At 29.8% G+C, this 20,843-nt stretch overlaps 1 protein-coding gene across 1 annotated transcript in view; it reads left to right on the forward strand.

Moving 5' to 3' along the window:
• Positions 1-17,113: 17,113 nt before the first annotated feature.
• The window catches only part of LOC121113711 (probable sodium/potassium/calcium exchanger CG1090), a 57,782-nt gene continuing 54,052 nt past the window's right edge, over positions 17,114-20,843 (forward strand). The window contains exon 1 of the mRNA XM_040707560.2: positions 17,114-17,370. The gene's annotated coding sequence lies outside the window, so the exon portion shown is untranslated. The remainder of the gene's footprint in view (positions 17,371-20,843) is intronic.

Genomic DNA, 20,843 nt, shown 5'->3' on the forward strand with positions numbered 1-20,843 from the left:
TTTTGTATTTTAGCAAATTATTATTACTTCAAATAAGGGCTTGTCTGTTATCAACTGCAGATATGAGAAAATGAGGGGGAAACCCTAGAATGAAACCGTTTCAAAGTTATTTGGAGAGGAGAAATATAAAAAAAAGACCCGAAAGACAGCATCAATGCCTTGCTAAACTAATACATAGGAGCACTTGAAAAGTGGTTTCAATACCACCTTTTATCAGGAACTTTAGAAGTTGGAGCCAAATGTTTTTAAAGACCATAGACATTTGTGCTCATTTTGCAATCAGATAACGAACCAACAGACCACGTCTTCTGAGACTATGTCATATGAAAGGACCTGTACAAAGGCAAGGAAGAAGATAAAGTAAACAGCATAATAACCAAACCCCAAGAGATTATGTATGTTAAAAAGAACCACAAAAGATACAGATCTTCAAGGCATAATTTCTAATATAAAATTGGCGATGAAAGTTCTTAATTAAATTAAATAACTGTTTTAAGTTTTTATTTAAATGTCCCTTTTTATTTTCCTTTTAATGTTTTTATTATATTTTTTTATATGTTCGTTATGTTGATCTTTTTAATATGGTTTTAGGGGTATATTGTAAAAATACACTGTGATGTTATTGATATCACAATTAATGAAATAAATAATACCATATGGCCAAGAAAAACAAACAATGACCATCAAACCAAGGAACTACCTAGTCACCCCCTGCTCTTCCTTTCAGGTCCAGATCTAGGCTGTGGTTGATGGTGGCAGGGGATTAATAGAATGCGCTCTTTTATAACATTCATATGTATAATTTCAAGTAAATCCTCTGAAAAATGTTGCCTGAGTGACAATTTACAGATTTTTGAAAAATATATCGCTTTGATCTGATATATATATAGGTTTTAGTTTGTCAAAGTGAAAATGTCTCTATATAAATAAAATTTATGAAGCTCAGCAGTTAAGTAAGTCCTTACAAATATATATTTTCCCGACAATTTATCTCCTACACAAAAAATATATTTTTAAAGTGCTGAATAAAGATAATTGTTGTGTTTTGAAGGTGTTATGTAGAGTTTTTAGAAAAAGTTTGTATATTCCTAAACAATATGTGGCATATTTATATTTAATTGATGAGGAAAAACTAAAACTGTTTTTTTGTTTGTTTTTTTGACCTATGGTGACATCATGTACTTATTTTTAAAGATATGCAGCATTTGATGATTTGATACCCCCTCATAAATGACATCGTTTTCTGTAAATAACGTCATTGGCAAGGACATAATAAAAATGAAAGCATGAAAGGACCAAACTTGAATTTAAAAATACCTAATAATTAGTAGTTCTATCTATTAATCTATACCTACATATTCATTATTCATACTTAAGGGAGTAACGTCAATTGATTAAGAACATCTTGTTGGACATCAAGCAGTGTTTTGTGTAAGATTATATTAGGCTATGTAGAATTTGATATCATTATTCCAGATATAGTATTTCTTTCTGTCTATTATATTACGTAGTCAGCCAGAAAAAAGTATTGCTATTGACAGTTTTCATTGTTTGTTTTTCTTCTAAATATTCAAAGCTTCTTCTTTTTTCTTTATTTTTTTTGCTTTAATTTTTGTAAATATAAATGTTTCATAAAATAAGTATATGTCAAAGACTAATTTTTTTAAATTACAAAACCTTTTTCATAATGAATTTGTCATATGTTAAAAACCCAAGTCATTTTTTTTAATTATAAGAAAATTGATGTTTCTTTTATTTTTTAAGAAGAATAAATCAAGAAAGGATGAAAATATCTCGTTTGATAGCTGAAAGTATAAACTTGAATCTGATTTAAAGAGTCTCTTCAATAGTGTTTTTTTGTCTATGTCAATTTGAGATAAGACCATAAAACTATTTTAAGGATAAAGCTTCATTTTTAAGAAATTTGATTGTGTACGGTTTGGAACCCCTGAGAATGGAATTTCTACTATGCTTCCCCTAGCTACTAGGACTTTAATAGATTGAGTCCGTGTAGTGAGTGAATGAGAAATATGAGGGTCATTCAGGGTTATATTGATATAAAACTACTGAGTAATACGTACCTCTATAGTAAGTAACTCATTACTTCCTCCATTTGATAATGCCCAACATTGCACATGAACGTCCAAACAATAAACAGTTATCTTATTTAACCCATCAAATGTCAATCAATCATGAATGTATTAGATTTTATCTTTGTGATACCAAGACAAGTTTATTATATATATGATGTATATGTAATCCCATAATTTTTTTGTTCCTTTTTAGTTCTCATCAAACATTGTTCTCTAATTTAATCCTTTTTCAGCATCCTACAATAAGTTATATATCAAATATATCTATAATATTACAAAGATTATCAAAAAAAGTTAACTATAAAATACCTGACTATGTTAAAAAAAAAATAAAGTCTTAGTAAAATTAAAACACAAGGTTTTTTTTATTTTTTAATATATACTTGTCTATGAGCCATTAGTCTTTGACTTGAATTAGATTGAAAACCATGTAGAAACGTATTCGAGTACACATTTTTCGAGTCAAGTAAAATTTCATTTGGTTTTGAGTCCGATACATTTATAAATTTAATTTTTTTCTTTTTATGAAGTAACATTTTTTTATTTTTTTTAGAAAATTTTTTGAATGATGTATCTTTGAATTACACAATAAAAATTTGACAACCTACTTTGTCTTGCTTATTACATATAGATATTTAACAAATATTATGAATGAATTTTCTCATCCAAGACAAATTATTTATAATTTTATAAGAAATGAAATTGATTGTTTGACAATTTTCAAACATTAAATTCAATTGTAAATCTGCAAAGATTATGTATATTTTTACACTTTAGTATAATATTAACTCGATGGAAAAAAAAATAAGGGCCAAAAAAAATTAGATTTTATGTAATGTTAGAAAAATACGTCACTTTTTACACTTTGTCTATGAGAATCTTGGTGGAAAACTTCAACAAGTGTCACTTTTAGATTAAGTAATTATAATTACTAGATAAGTTAAAGATTATTCAGAATATTTTGATTTTTTTTTTCTGTTGCAAGAAATGGTACTAGAAACCTAATATTATTATTATTCTCTTTGGAAATTTGAATTTCAGATTTGTGCTAGGGTAATAGGTTACCCAACTTATATGGTTATCCTCTTTTTATATACGATAATTTAGGTACGTTACAAAATGCTGATTTATGGAGAGGAAAAAACTGAAAAAAGGTGTGCACCAATGTCTAGTAGGGTTTTGTGGGTCCCCATAGAAATGCTGGATTTTCATTACTTAAATGGGGAAATTAATTTCACTTCATTTATATTTAATGTAAATAAATTCTTAATCTTTCATCCAGTGTAATTTTTTTTCCAATCTGTTAGTTTGTTTAATTGCACTATTTGCTTGAAAATAAGTTATCCAAAGATAGTTTTCAAAATCAGGGATCAAATAAAAGCTATGATGGATTTTAAGAGTGCTATTCTTAACCATGCTCAAAAACTTATTAAAACAGTCCTGGCGTCATGTTTGTCTCAGTTTAAGGCATATCTTTTTCAAAATTATGTCTCTTTACAAAATCTCATTTTGTAAAAAAAAAATGATAATCTTTGTTTGTCTGAGTTTTTTTTTTTTTTAATGTCCTTTAATTGGTTACATAGAGTTGCACTGATGAATTATAAATAAACATTATAGTATTACATTTACTCCATCGAACCTGGGAATCTTGTTTGAAATCTATAAACATAAAATGTTTAAAATAACCAAGTCGCGAACCTACGCAAATTGAGTTCAAGAAAATATTTTTTCCTAGCGCGTTGTGCATTAAACTACGTTGATTCCATGTTTGGCTGTTTGGTTTATTTGAGTATTTTTAACAACGGGTTTTTATTAAATTAAATAAACGAAGAGTGAAATACATATATAACATGTAAAAGTGCATTTGATTTTAGATGAGGTTTAGTAATGAGTGTGTTTAGGTAAATTAGAGCGCTCTACAGGCTAATGTACTCTCTGACTCATCAAATCATATTTAAAAAATTTACGGGGGTGTTAATCTTTCATTCTTGAGGAAATAAAATCCAAGTATGGATTAGCTATGGGTGAGTGTGCTTATGAAAAACGGGGAGTAAACTTTGGGTTTGTTGGGAAGTTTTCGCCTATATTATTAAAGCAAAGTTATCTGTTCGTCGATGCCTACTTATTACAAATAATGTCAGCTAGTACCTTAAGTTAAAATAATAACTAAACTAAAAAGATATACTTTTATTATGTTCAGTCATTTACACATCCTAGATCAAATAATAAAATGTGAAGGACTTTAGTAGAGTAGGAGGAAAATAAAAATGTAATTTTTATATACAAAAATCCCATGTCTATTTAAACAAGATGTAAAATATCCCAGTTTATAGAACGTATTTCAAAGCTATCATAATTCAGGGGAAAATGTTTTTATATGATATATTTGTCGACTCTTTTTCAAAAAAAAAAAAAGTAAGAGCCGATTTTCCCTTTCTAATATTTTTTTAATAAAATGCAATCCTTACTTGTGCTTAAGACATTGTATCCAAGATAAGTCTTTGTTTTTTCATTTAAAAATCTGCATCCATCCAGGGAGTGAGGAGTCTTTTTCTTATTTTTTTTCTTGCAAAAATTTATATTTATTTCTCTACGTTTATTTATAATTTATTGTGCATATATTTACTTAAACGCAAGACCCACCTAAGATACATATATCTTCATCTGTTACCATGCAATACGTATGCATGCATACAAACTTTTCCCTATTTTCATACTTACTTTAAAAATTCGGATCTCTTAGAATTTTGTGAATAAATTAACATTTTGAGCTACTATCATTTTTCTCAGTCGTCAAGACATAAATTATTTCATTTTAATTAACAAACCTCGCTAGGGATGACTTTTTTTAGTTTGATTAAAGAAATATGATTAATATTTACTCATTTCTACTACAGTTGAGTGATCTCCTAACATAAAATACAAATAATGCGTCTGCAGAGTTATATTTACATTTATTGTTACTGTCAAATAGGGGGGAAAAATAGTTTTAAACAAATTAACTTTTCTCATTAACGAATATTAATTATAAACGGCTTATCGTAAGACTAAGATACCCTGATTGGAAATATCCATAGTCATCTTAAAACTTACAGGGTTGTTCATCAGGGCCGGTTTATTGTGAGTGGGGCTTAGTGCAAAGATAAATTTGAGCAGTCTTTTTTATGTTTATTTTTTTAAATTATCTTTCCTTTATAAAAATAATAAGTAAAGTCAAAAGAAATCCATAAGGAAACCATTATTTTTAATGGATTTGATTTCTGACTTTTTTCTTCCAATAATTCATCTCATTGGGAATCAAAAAGTGCTTACACCAATTCAGAAATCAGAAAATATATTTCCCTGGAGAGGTGGAGACTTGATTGAGCTTAACCCCTCGCCAAACATAGACCAAACATGACCAGAACACAATTGAACAATGGCTAAGACAATCCGAATAATAAGTAGAAATACCAATGAAAAAAGATTTTACAAATATCCCTATAAGAACCCTGGATCATCAAATCATTCTTGCTTGCTGGGATAATAGAATAATAAACGAGGTAGACTGCAAAACTTTTAGTAAAAAGTATATATCTTAAATTTTATTTTACAAGGGCGATATTATGATAGAAAATATACCATAAAAGTTAGAGTGTTCTCTATTATTTAAAGTTGACCTAATTCAAAATTATCATGGATCATGAGATGTATTAAGGTGTTGACCTCCTATTTTTTTTTCTGTGCCATCAAAAATCGTTACCCTCCATCCGGTCAAATTTCCAGCATTCTGGAAGTACTTCAAAAGGAGGTCAAATTAAAAAAAAAGAAATCTTATTAAAATTAAGGCATAAGAAAAGAAAAAGTTATTTTATAAGTTTTTGAACTTGTTAGTAACTTTTTTGACTTTATTATGATGTCGGTTTTGTAAGTAAAAACTCATGAAGTAATTATTGACGACATATCAATATATATAAATAATTATGGATTTTTTTTATTCAGCTATTTATGTAACTAAACTTTTTCAAGAACAAGATAGAAATGGCGATAAATATACATCCTTTTTAAATCTTTGAATAATCAGTAAATTAATTCATGAAATCAGACTTCTGAAAGTTTTTATTCAATTATGACCTTAGTTGATTTGTAACAATTAATTTTTTTTTGTCTTTTTCTCTTTGCAGCCCTTGGTCAGCCTAGCTGTGTATCTGGATGAGTGTCAATTGATCGTTTCAAGCCAGCTATGGACCTTTTAGTCTGGATCTTATCAGATCTTGTTGAATGAGATGTTTTCTCAATCTTTCCTTCTTTATCAAATGCCGTAATCACGTCATAAACTGTTGATTTTGGATATTTGAAGAAGGAAATTATCTCCTGTGCGGAGTGTCCCACGCAGGCAACTTCGATGATGGAAATTCTCCTGACTATATCCATGCTTGAACGACAAATTACTCAAAAAATCTTGTAATTCAGTGATATTCTCTTGAAAAGTCCTGATCCAAAACGATGTGAGCTCTTTATTGTCTTACTCAGTCAGTACTTAGTCACAAAAGAGACAAATTCCTTTGAAATTGCTATCCAAATGAGGATGAGAGCCAGTGGAAACTCATATAAGAACTCTTTCCGAAAAAAGGAAAACTTAGGCAAGGAGACGAATAGATGAATTCCTCTTGGGAAAAAAACGTTTGAATCCATATGATAGATTCCCAAATAAAAAGTTTCAATTAAAGAAGAGTTTTGGTTTTGTATCTAATAAATTTCGAATACTAAGATATAATTGCATTATGTACCAAACTCTACCGTCCTTCTGGAGACTTCCTCATCAACATTATTCTGAGAATGAGACCCCAACAAATAATTTGAGTACAAAAAGTTAGAATTAGAAGGGAAATCGTTTTAAACCAATCCATTAATTTAACTTGTACATTTTTTCATATGTATATCAAACAATAGTTGATTTTATTCCAATTCCCCTTCCAATAGCTTTCAAGTAGGAATATATTGCATTTGAATATTTTAAGTCAATCATTAACAAGACGGAATAAATATGCTCTTCTTTTACTGAGTGACCTTTTTATTCCTCTAAGTCCTTGGCTAAATAGTACTCAACATTAAGGACCGTAAAAAAATATCATTTTATATAATTTAATTTGACTTTTGTACAAAGTAATTGTAAATGATACTTTATATTATAAAAAATGAAATGAAAACATATATAGACCTAATTGAATATTAATAGATAATCTCACGTAGTATAAATTGACTATTTTATTAAGAACCAAAGGATTTAGAACTACTAAAATATAATATAAAATTCAATATTTATATAAATGTACGTTACTTAAAAGTACTTGGATGTTAACAAAACAAAAACATGTTAGTCTAAAGTCACATTTAAAAACAAGTAAAATATTCAACAGCAAAAAATTAAAATATGGTTTGGGAAAAAAGAAAATGTATGAAAAAGAAGCTATTGTGGTTACAGATGGAATCCATGACTAGCATATAGAATAGTATATTTGTAAAAAAGTGAATTTTAAAGTAACTTCCTAAAATATTTTTGATAAGGAATGCTTCAATAATTCTTCGAATATGTATCTGAAGAAAATTATTTCGTAGAATATAGCCCAGGACTTGATTAATCTACAAATGACGAATAAGTTTTTCCATAAACCTTAATCTTTTTGTCAAAAACTGTTTGATTGATCTAAAATGCTAAGAAATAAACTGCCGCTCAGAATGAAAAACATTTACTCCTGGTCTACAAATATGCCATGGTCTCTTTGGAGATATTTGTTCAACGCTTATTTATTCATCACTCATAAGATTCAAAAATATAATTTTTTTGAAGATTGTGATAGATATTGCTGAAATTATAAAGCCCGATATACGACTGATTCACAGGCGTCCATATATTTCATGATGAGACAACATTTAATCTTAGAGACGCAGAGAGTGACGGTTATTTTTCATTATATTCATCGATCTATAACTTAGGACTTATAGGATTTATATCCCATAATTTCTATCATAATTCATAGAATACTCACGGAGAATTATTTATTTCCACAATGAATTAACATAAGTTCAAAATGTAATTTGTCGACCATTTGTCATATTTTTTTGGAAAAAAAGTATTCATTAGACTTAAATAGTCCAATTTATCAGGCTTGTGATATTTATAAATGTTGATTAAACTTAATGGAATAGTTTTTATTAGCTTATTTAATTCAAATATCGAAACCTATCAACGGGCTATTTTTTAGATGTAGGTATTCATTTGACTATATGAATCTATTGTATGTGTTTGTTTTTCATAAAAATATGACAGATGGTTGACAGATTGACTTCAGTTATGTCATAGGAGTAATTTATCAGTTCTTCTACAAATTTGTAAGGGGCACACTTGAGCTTTTGCTTAAAGGTTTCTAGTTTCATAGGGTTTATCATAGGCATAATGTAGTCTTCAATACTGGTGTTATGTTTTTTTTAAAGCATTTCATGACGTTTCATCCATATTTATCTTGGAAATTTTTGAAAAAAAATACCACAATTAAAAATTTTTGAAAAAAAATTACAAATATTAAATTTTTTGGAAAAAAAATTCAAAAGCCAATTGCTGTTTACCGAAAATTAAATTTTTTAGAAAAAAAATTTTGGAAATTAAATTTCAAATATTAATTTTTTTGGATAAAAATTTATAGCTATTAACAAAAATTAATTTTTTTAGGAAAAAAAAATTGTAATATGAAATTTTTTGCTCTGCTACATAATTTGCCAAACGAACTTATTTTTAAGAAAAGAAACTTTTCAAAAAACATTACTACTATTTTTTTAGAAAAGAAACTCATCCTTACCGAAAAAAAATTATAGTAAGAAGAAGAAATTTATTAATTTGCGTTGGAGCTACATCCCCTCCAGCCCAACCCCTGCAGACGCCTCTGTTTATTGGAAATTTTTTCATATTATGTAGTAAAAATATCAAGCATTAAAGTCCTCAAGAAGACTTTAATTACGAATGAATTTATGACGTCAGTCAAAACGATCTATGGTATAGAAATTCTGCTGATCCCTCAAATCTAACTTCAGCGGGTTCCACCCTATTTACGTGTTGAAATATATAGTTACATATAATGTTATAAAAAATATTACATTGGAGAAACGTGAAACTTTTTGTAATTTGCAACATAAACGGTGGTTTTTATGGTATGCAAAGCTTATATAATTACAGGACGTCGGCTGTGGGTGGGCTGGAGTGACTGTAATGACTCCAATTAAGGAGAAAATTTAAAAAAAATGATTTTTTTTCACCCTAAAAATTTTATTTTCCTGAATTTTAAAAGTATTTTCGAAAAAAAAAATTATTTTTAGAATAGTTTTTGGCTTTATGAAATTTTTTTCCGCAAAATTTAATTTTCTGTGAGCATCTGTGGATTTTTAAAAAAAATTTCAAAAAATTTAGTTTTTTTGAGAAGGATGATTAATTTTTAAGTGTTCTTCAAAAAAATTAATATTTTGTGAATAGGATTTTGGGATTTTTTTTCCAAAGAGTTTAATTTTTGAAATTTAATTGTTTAAATAGTTTTTGTATTTTTTTTTCAGAAAAAAAAATCTTATGGGAGCCCTTACAATATTGTTTTAATCTTGAATAGAACACATCTAATTATAGAATAATTACTCATGGATGAAATTACGAAGTGTATGACTGAGGATTTGCTCTGAGTTATTCCTTGTTGGCCCCAATGTAGAGTTGAGTAGAGTAGAGAATGTCTATGTAAGATACGGAGTGGAATTTGTGTGTATTTCGTTCATGAAGCAGAAAATTTAATAAAACATAATTACAGCTAAGCTTCCCGTTTTCAAAAAATTATTCAAATTGTCAGGATTACTATGTTGATTTTGGATATCTTTTTTTGCATACCGGCGTGTCATATTACTTACAGCTGTATTTATATTTATATAGATAAGTACATAATATTACCAACCAAATTCTCAAAGGGCTCCAATTTTTGATCAACATAGATGATTCCCTCGTCATCAGACTAGCAGAATATGTATTAGTAGTATAGGCATAAAAAGTAATCATTTCTTGATGGAAAAAAATGAAAAAAAGGCAAATATAAAATTTTGTGGTTTTCATTTCTATATTTTTCATATACCAACAATTTTAAATGCAAGGAGAATCAAACACCTTCCGTACATAATAATATATAGGTATATGAATGTATGTTGAATTCTCCAAAGAGATGGAATACTCAAGAGACTTAGAGTCTCTTGAATTTGCAGATAGATGAATATATAGGAATACATATATCATCATGGGTACATACTATGTCTATTTGAATACTCATGATGAAGAAAGGAAATGACTAAGTTTTGTTATATGATAATTGGATAGAATTCTTTAAAAAAAGAAATACGCATATATTCAAGGCTGTCAACTTTTTTGGAGACATTTTTTAAGGGGAAAACTCTTTTGTTCACTACAAATAACAGAGTAAATAATTTTGGGTGACGCTGCAAGGTGGTCCATTGTCACAGGGAAATCTATTCTTTTATTTTACCACAACTAAACTACAGAATTTCAAAATTAAATTTTTTTATTCTTCTTGTAAAAAATATATTTCAATTCTCCTCTTCAATTTTGCGTGACTCGCTTATCATCTTCAAAAATTGGCATCCCTTCAAATATTCATTACTGGGGAGGGAGTAGCCCCTAGTCTCCGATTCCAGGGGCGTCACTAGACCTAACCCTTCGATTGTAGTAAGAGACAAAAGGCTTTCTAATCTATGGATATGCAAAGTGCACTGCATTCGCGTTACTTCCGTCTTTCTTGGCCACAGTCACAAGTAATCACTGAATTCTTACATTATATCTCTTCAAGAACAGCTTTGAAGAAAGAAAGAAAACTCTTCAAATGACAGACTAAAAAAATGTCCTACGCGTATAAGTCATATTTTATAAAAATTTAGCAATACTATGATGTATAAATATATCAAAAGCATGATGTGAGTTATTTCATATGTATCATTATCAAAGTCTCCTCTACATCTTTGATCATCCATCCATTGGAAAAGGCATCATTAAAATGTAGTACTGGTGGGTTTTTTTTAAATAAAAATAAACGTAGACATTTGAAGAATGTTTAACGGGATTGTAGATTAGCTATTATGATATTTCATTATATAAGCAGTAAGCAGCTATATTTGGGGGAAGAAAGGAATTAACACAGATCCCACTGCGTATCTATCAAGATCAAAGACATAAATTCCTCTAATATTAATCCACAATTCTACTCCGAGTCCAACAAGAAGTTACACTGAAAACATCTTACCAAATCATCTGTGTTACTTTCTTTTTTCACTCACGAAAACGCACACATGTAGTTCTTTTGTAATTTGATTTTCTCTCCAATTATAAAATTAAATAGAGAAATTAAAGTGAGTCGTCACCTGCCTATAGTCGTTGATAAATGGATATTGGATATATTTTGAAAAATTTTTATTATTAACTTTATTACTTTATGATCACCCTAAATAACACTTTCAATTTTTGAGGAGACCCCTGGTTAAGCCACTGTTAGTTAGATACAATCAACTAAACATATTTAGAAATTTTACAAGCATATTAGCAGAGATGTATTCAAGTGCACCTTTTTCAAGTCCAAGTCACGTACTTCACCACGTAGTTTCGAGTCCAAGTCAAGTCTGAGTACATTTAGATCGGAGCACGAGTCTAGGTATGAAAGTGTTTATACATACATACATATTTGAAATATTTAATTTTGATTAAAATCTAGTTTTTTTAAACACGGATATTCCACTACTTAGTCCATGGTAGCCCCGGACAAGAAGTAAAAAGAGGGAACATTCAGTACATACTTGCATTCTATTTATATGTCAATAGCTATGTTGGGCTTGTACATACTTGTATGACAAGTATTGGAATCTAGGCTAGTATAAATTTCTCACATAATATATTTATTTCAATGGAAATTATTCAAACATCATTCGGAAATAAAAGAAATAACTGTGATTCTGAGTTAATAGTGTTATGAGTCCGAGTTCGCATGGTTACGAAAAGGCTTGTTTTTAGGTGTACACAGAGGGCACTTGCCCCAGGCTCCATTTTTGTACTAAAAAATTTTTAAATTTTATATTTGTACAGGGTTGATCTTATCTGGTGGCATACATTTCATAACTGTCAATCTGGAATGATATTGGTGTAAAATCACAAAAGAGGACAAGACCTTTCAAGTTTAAACAGACCAAGCTGAGAAGGTTGAAAAGAGTAAAAAAGATTCTCAATTATCTCAAAGCCAAAAAAAAAATCGGCAAGTATTGTTTTTTTCTATTTAAAATTTTCAGTGTTGATGCCACTGTAAATTAGTAAAACAGCCACTACATCCACACAATGTATCAGCTTAAGTGGGAAATGTATTCAGAACAAAAAATCAAGTGGGCATTACAGGCAAAGTCTGCTGCCCCATTTTTATGGAAAGCAAGGAGCGGCTCAGTGCAGATGCTTACATGGAACTTTTGAATAAGAAAGTACTACCTTAGGTCACAAAAAAGTTTGTTGAGAACGTTTATTTCACTCCAGGCGAAGCTCCGTGACATATCACTGAGATACAATATGCTCTACTTTTGGGACCTAAACATATGACGCCCTCTTCTCCAGGTGCGAACCCCTTGGACTACTATATCTATGTGTATCTAAAGGAGATTGTATGTGCTACTCCTCACAGGAGTGTGCAATCTCTAGAGGTTTCCATCAAGAATGAGTAGAGCAAGCTTGAGTCTGCCTATATAATCAAGGTCTGCAAGGGATTTAAGCCTCGTAGTCAGGCAATTATTAGAGCTGAGGGCTCACATATTGAATAAAAGTGGTGCTACTTTTAGATGATTTTGTTAAATAAATGTCCTTATAAATCCTCTTGTTTAAATTTTACTCTTGAAAGATTGAAATAATAGATAATATCAACCCTGTACACTGGGAAGTAAAAGAAATTAACATAAGAATTAACTTTGTCAAAAAAGATATATATAAGTAAATAAGATTTTTATAATAATTATTTTTTTTTTTTTTTAAAAGTCGCCATTCAATTAAATATGCACACTATGTACGGACTATATAGGATTGATTTTTTACATAAAAAAGGTTATCTGATGAAATATGCAACTGCTCAAAAAAAAGATTGATTTTTTTTTTGTATTTTAAATCCATCCTGAAAAAGAGAAAAGGGCTTAAAGGGCTTTTATATTTATCCTCAAGCCAGACCTTGCTCACGCTATAACCACCCTTGTTCCGAGTCCCGAAAAATGACTATATAACTTGATTCTAGTGTTGAAGTTTTATCTATAGCAGTTATTGAATTGCAAAAAAAAAGAAGCAAATGTGAATTTAATGTGATTTAAAAAAGTTTTTTTTTTTTTAAATATCCCCCGTTCATTTTAATCATTATTGTAGGTATCATTTTACGTATTCTGTACATTATGTATGTATACATTTAATCAAGACACATGGAAGAAGAAGAAACAACCAGAGTTTTATTAATATTCTTGTAAGCTTTTGTTTTAGAAAATCTACAATATTTTTTTATTAAGCTTATTATAATTAGATTTCTTTATTTCATTACATTAGTTACAAATTGAAAAAAAGCAAGCTATTAGGAACTTTTCTATAAGTTTAAGGATAAACGTATTTACACTAAAAAATGATTATTGAGGATACAAAGCTAATTATTGTTCTTATAAATCATCTTTGAAAATCTATTAAAACTAATTACACAAAACACCATGTGTGGTCAGAAGATAATTTTCTTTATGCCCTTGCTAGAGTGTTAAATCATATGACTATCTACTTTATTATAAAAAAAACAACGAAAATATACTTTGTAATTCAAACAATTTAAAGAAATTTTTACAGGAGAGCAAGTAATGTATTGTGATGTTTTATTATATATGAGAGGGCTAAAATAAATAACAGCTCTGATAAATAAATAAAACAGCAGCCATTGTTACCTACAAAAAAAAACATGCATTTTAGATCATTTTTTTTACAACTCTAACTATGACATAAAAACTCATCTTCCTAGATTTGAAACATTCTAGAACAAGGATGGGCAACTGGCGGCTTGGAGGCCGTAGACAGCCCTTGTCCTTACTCAGTTCAGCCCGCGAATAAATCATTAATAATTAAAAAACCAAATAAAGAATTTGTAATAATACTGTTGAACGATAGAGGGCGCCATACCCAAACAACACTAGGAAACTTTTTGTATTAGAGGAGAAAGTTAAGAACAATTGGGACCAACAGCGGCAAAAAGAGAAAAATTTAACGAGAAAATCGCACTTTTCAGCCAAAATGGGCAAAAGACCAACTCTCCACCAATTTCAAAGGGAAAACAATGTGTCTTATTTGTTTGGAGACATTATCAGCCCTAAGAGATTGCAACTTAAGTTGCCATTACAACACCTTGTATAAGGTTGAATATGAGAAGTACACAGGAGCTACCAGAGCTCCTATAGTTGCAGACCTCAAATCTAAAGTATGTCAAAGGACTTTTTCACAAAAGCCACGTCCTGTGAAGAGTCATCCATCACAGCTTCTTAAGATAAAAGCCACTGTCGGATGGAGAAATGGTCAAGAAACTTCTTATTGAGAATCATTTTAACGTCTGTGATATCCAGTTAATTGAAGTACACGGCCTTGTGGCCCTCCAATGATAGTGCTGAAAAAAAATCGGATCCTTTATCAAGGAAGTTGCCCATCCCTGTCCTAGTATGATCTCGTTACTATTTTTAAACCATGAATCTACTATTTTGAGGAAATCCAAAAATAATTAACATAGACACCAATGGATTAAAGCTATGCTAATAAATGCTTTTGGCCAAATGATAAACCCTCTTCCTCATTTCAGGCTATCATTAATAACACAGACGAACATATATTCTGAAATTTTTCACATGGAATGTGATACATTTTAGTTTCACTTAGAAAACATAATCCAAAGATAATGTTAGTTTTTTCTCTAACAGTTATGGTTTCTGTATGGCTCAGAGTCATTTTTCACTTGAATGACAATCAAAAAATTGAAGATCTCGGAAAGTTTTTTGGAAAGCCACTTATTAGTATTTCCGGTCACATGCGGGGGGGTGGCAGTTTACCATTCCTGATGTATGCATTAAAAAAAAAGTCTATGGAATGCTCAAAGGGACAATACACTCGGGAGAAATTTTTATGTTGAACTCAATGTGTGTAGGTTCACGTCTCAGTCGTTCTCGAAAGAAATATACTTATGGAGTTCAAAGACTTCAAATTCCTTGGTCAGTGCAACTCGATCGGAACAATTAAGGAATATTTAAAAATAAGGAAATTTCTAAGTACAAATATTATGAAATTTTAAATATTATTCAATAGTGTATAATTCGACTCAAATTTTCTAGTTCGAGCTATTGACAATATACAATGCAGTTGAAACTGTACTTAAGTCAAAAAATTCAGAAAATCACTTGAACTCACCCTAAATAGTTTGAGTTGAAGTTCAACTTTACTTAAACTTGATAAATCAAAATTTAAAAAAAAGGAAATGTATTCAAAAGGGAAATTTCAAATTGGAAAAATACTCGAGTGAAACGTATATTTTTATATCAAACTCGAGTGATTTTTTTCTTTGCATCATAGCTATTGAGTCAATATTAGAGACAATATTTTACTCTTTTGAAAATAAAATATCAATTACTGAAGTTTTAAGTGGATTTATTTTGTTTTTGAATGTATCGAACCCCTGAGTCTTTATTTACACCCCCCCCACACACACACACATACTCTATCCCAAGAAACAATTAAGAACAAAATATTGAAAACTTTAGTAATAGATTCGTGAATAGTGTGTCAAGTTGATATCAAACATAAAATATTAGTAGAAAGTAAAATTTGTTGATTGATTTGTCCTTTAAAATTAAACATTTATAATTAAAAATTGTAAAGAAACGATTTTTACATATTATAGTGTAGCCATAACTAAAATAAATTTGACTTTTACATAGCACTGCATGGATGTTAATATATGAGCGTAAAAGAAGAACTATTCTTTTATTCAAAATGTATGACGTCATTCCTACGTCAAAAAAAAAACATTTTTGTATACTATTGTATGAAGGAGTAACTAAAATGAATTAAATAACCGATGAAGCCGAATGATTTTTTTGTTAGATGTGTTTATTGTATTCTAAATTAGTATATTGTGTATCTCAAAACATATTGAAAGCAAAAGAATTAGGTCACATGATTAAATATATATTTATTTATATGTTATGAAAAATGGGGAAGATGGTATGTGTATTAGTTTCAAAGGGTAACCTCACGCGCAAAAGGGGGAAAAGAGAGCCGGGAAATAACGAAAGAAAGAAAGGGAACAAGAACGGTGAAAAAAAGAGAGAGAGCACGAGAGAAATATAGACGCTTTTATAGTACCTACATAATGTATATTTATTCTATATTTTAGAATCAATGGATCCCTTAAGTGAAAATAAAGGCTTCATTATCGACTGCTAGAGTTATTTGCAATTTTGCTTTATATGTATGTAAGGAAAGGCCGGATTTCCATCATATTTCGATAAAATTTGTTACTCCCTTTTTTTTTCTTTTTATGTCGTCATCATTCTTCGCATGCATCACAAGATCTCTTTTCTCTTTCCTCCCCCCCCCTTTTTCTTTTCTTCTTTTTTAGATATGTCGTCCTTTTTATTTTGTGAATTGTTATACAAATCCTACTCCGAATTTATTTTTTTGATAAATGTATAAGCATATAATATAATATTAACTATAAAAGCTCGACTTTGAAGAAATCGCGTACACGCTCGCACAAACGCACGCACGCGTTGGTTCTAAGATGGATTCGAAGGAACCCGCTTAGTTTCTCCCCCTCTCCCATTGAAAAGTCGTCTCTTCCTCCCCCCTCTTGTATGTATGCATATTGTGTAAGCGCTTTCTAAAAAAAGGGGAAAAGTTACATCGCGTAAAAAGCCCATTCCTTACCACAACCATTTTAGATTCTTGAAGGATCAGAGAGTAGAAGTCGTTGTTGTTATTTCTTCAACTACTTTTTTTTTACAAAAAAAAAAAATAATATATATTTTTCGTTGTTCAATTCCCCTATATATAAAACTTATTTAACAAATAAAAGGAGTGAGAATTAAAAAAGAAAATCTAAAAAAATACTGTTGCTTTTACAAGAGTAGATTATTATAGGGAGTCGAAAAAAGAATAAGTAAAAGAGGAGAGAAATAGGAGGTAAGTAGGTTGTTTTTTATTTACTCGTTGAACTTGTTTTACACCCCTACTTTGTATGACGTCATTATATCGTATTTATTCTCTTTTTTTGTAACTCCATCCCGTGATTATGTAGCTAGGATATTATTTATAGATTTAACCAAAATTAAGTACTTGTTGTACAAAAATACCCACTTATACAAAGGGGGGGGGGTTCCCCTCGTCTCATCAAATGTATATATATATTCCTACATAAAAAATGCCTTAAGAATGTTTCACAACCATTTTCAATAGAAGAAACCCCGAATGTTTCAAAAACCAGGGATTGAACTAGGTGTGTCAAGGAGATTTTTTTTTTCAAAGGTCCACGCACATACTCTGTAATGATGGGTTAGTCGGATAAATAATATAAAAGAAACGTACACCAAGAGTCTACGGAGCCACCCAAAGTCCCTCGTGACTATTTTTGTTAAATATCATGAAGCATCATCCCCTTTTTCTAGCTTCATCAGCATCGTTTTCTCTTTCCAGAATATTCTTCAAAAGCAATAGCAAGAAATAAATAGTTTCGTATGTAGATTAAGTCCGTTTAAGAGCGTGAAGGCGATGATTGTATTCCGGAGCCTAATTAGATATGTTTATTTATCTCAGGATTGGGCATTAAACACTGGAATGACCGGGGTTGAATACTATCTCAGGAAGCTTTATGATGTTATTTTTACATCCCACCTAAAAATCAATGACATAAGTTATGTCAAAATGACATCCCTGGTCGTTCTATCTGGGTAACGTGCTAAAGGACTCCAAGGAAAGGAGCGAACAAGCTATTAACGTGGGAGGAAATATCTTCTTGGTTTCTTATTGATTTTAAATTTAAAAAAATATCATACCATTGTTTGGGATGGGATTTTTATAGGGAAACATTATAGATTTATCCTCTGTGCCCTCGACAAAAGTACCATCAAACACTCATTTTTGATTAAGTGTGTGTTAATGATTAAACATATTTTTAAATGTGTTTTTTTTTTTGTATATTTATTATTTCAACGCTCTTGTCTAACTCTTTCCTCTGAGTATCTTCAATAGATTTTTGTATTTATATGGAATAAAAGACACCAGGGATTTCATTTTGACATCCCTTGCCGTTCTAGTGTTAAGGCCTTCTTTTAGGTCGATTATAACTTCGAACTTAGATACAAAAGAAGTTTGTACATCCATACATTCTATTACAACATACGAGGTACGTCGTTGTAAGGGGATTAGAAAGCCCAAAGAAATTTTGTAAAATATTAAGAAATCCTTATTATTTTCTTGATTTTCTTTTGAAAGTTTAAAAATGCATTTTTTCCCCTTCATAAATATATTTAACATATGACCTAAAATTATTCATTTATTGATTATGCATTTAATTAGAGAGACAAAAATAACTAGATTGACTTGATGAAATATACCAACTTAGCATAGGTAGCCCATCAACACCAAATCAAGCTTGAATTATTATTATTTAAAATTATTGGGGATTACATTTGTAATATATAACTAAATCGACATGGATATGAATAGAAAATGATTTTATCAAATAAGTAGAAACTGACAGCCCCTTTCTAGCTTTCGTACACACATCACCTCTTAATTGACACCAGATACAGTCTCTATTTGATCTGGAATGTGCAATAAACAAATTATTTGAGCAAAGGAGTGTTCTGTATTATATTTTAATCTGGTACTCAATATCTTTATATATAAGGATGGTGATAGCTTTCATTTTTTCCCCTATGGATTAAATCAATTTTATTAGAATACTTGATAAAATGGGAATGACTTTGTAATAAATGTTTCTCACGCGGGTCAAAGTATCTGACAGACGTAATCCAATCTCAGAGATTTGATTCATTTTTAGACTATTTGTTGATACTAATAATATTAGACTCTCATATAAGAATATATTCTTATAAGTCGAGCATTTTAAGATGGATCAAATCGGGGAAACCCAAACATCAAAGATTTAGATCCATTATATCTTTTTGGCAAAGTAAAATAGTTAAAATTGACAAAACTGTACTGACTCAAATTTATAGAAACTAAATCTTCTTCTAACCCGGATTTACACTAAAATGAGTCATTGGACTAGGTATATTGAGGGACTTTTTTTAAGGGACACAGATTTGTGAACAATAAATTTATTGATAAATAAGTAAAAACCCTACCAAGAGTGATCTGAAAGATAACATCTCATGATCTAACAAGTTGGCCTTAACAGATATACATATGTTTTTTTTCTGAGTGCGAACAATGCGACATGAGACTTGTTTACTTGTCTATATCTTTGAAATGATGGAGAGTGACGCTGTCTTGCTACGAAATAGTACAACTCCTTAAATGATCACATTTTTACTATTTGTAAATTCAAATTCAATTTTTTTTTAGTGCAGAAGAAAAATAAATTTAAAAAAACGTGTACTTTCAATTTAAAAGGATCCGTTTAGAAAATTGGATCCTTTTCAGATTGTTGATTTGTCACTACATGTTTCCAACCCAATCGGAATTATTTTCATGCCGATTAAGTCATACTTTACATATTTTTCACTATTAGTTTATGACGTCATTGATGAATGTATATTAAGAAAACAAATACCACATCACATCATTACTTTGAGTGTATCTTGCAACCTTTTCTCAGAAAAAAAAAACATAAAAAAATGGCCAAAATCAGTTGGTAGTTAGACCATTCTTCCCAACTATTGAATTATTATTCACAAATAGTTGTTTAAAATTGTTCACACCTGACGAAGAGCTAATTCAATTACAACAAATTAACATTCAGAGCACCGATAATCGGAAAACAATGGGAAAAAATTGATATCTGACATTAATACACTCGCTATTTGTTTTTTAATGAGGTGATGTTGTAGTAATACATAGATTAAAATGCGTCTGTTGCGTCACTCGTACGAAAATAATGAAGGTGGAAAGTTGAAAGAGTCAATTTTAATTTAAACAGCTTTAATATTCATCAACTTATTTCTATATATTCACACAACTCAGTGGGGCAATATCTATTGATTCAGGCACACTTGCTAGATGACGTTTATATAGAAAATGCTTCAAAAAAAAAATCAATACCTATTGTTCACCCTGTACAAAAACATACTAACTGGCAAAATATAAAGTATGAGTTTAATAACTTTATTGAGTAACCAACCAGTAGCCATGGATGGAGAATTCAACAAAAAAAAATCCCCATATTTTAGAAGGACAATATGCAAACTCCAACGTTCTATTTAGTATGACACCTAGCTATGTGGCTTTAAAAATCAAATCTGGAATGCAGTATTACATTCCTTAAGGTAAATTGTGACTATTTTACACTGACTATTAGCTACAGTGACGAACAATCCATATTATTAACTTTTAAATAATATCATTAAATTATTTACATACAAGTACGTAGGACTATATATATTAACCAATTTAACTAAGTTAAAAAAAATGGA

Source organism: Lepeophtheirus salmonis, chromosome 2, assembly GCF_016086655.4.
Source record: "Lepeophtheirus salmonis chromosome 2, UVic_Lsal_1.4, whole genome shotgun sequence".
NCBI lineage: Eukaryota > Metazoa > Arthropoda > Copepoda > Siphonostomatoida > Caligidae > Lepeophtheirus > Lepeophtheirus salmonis.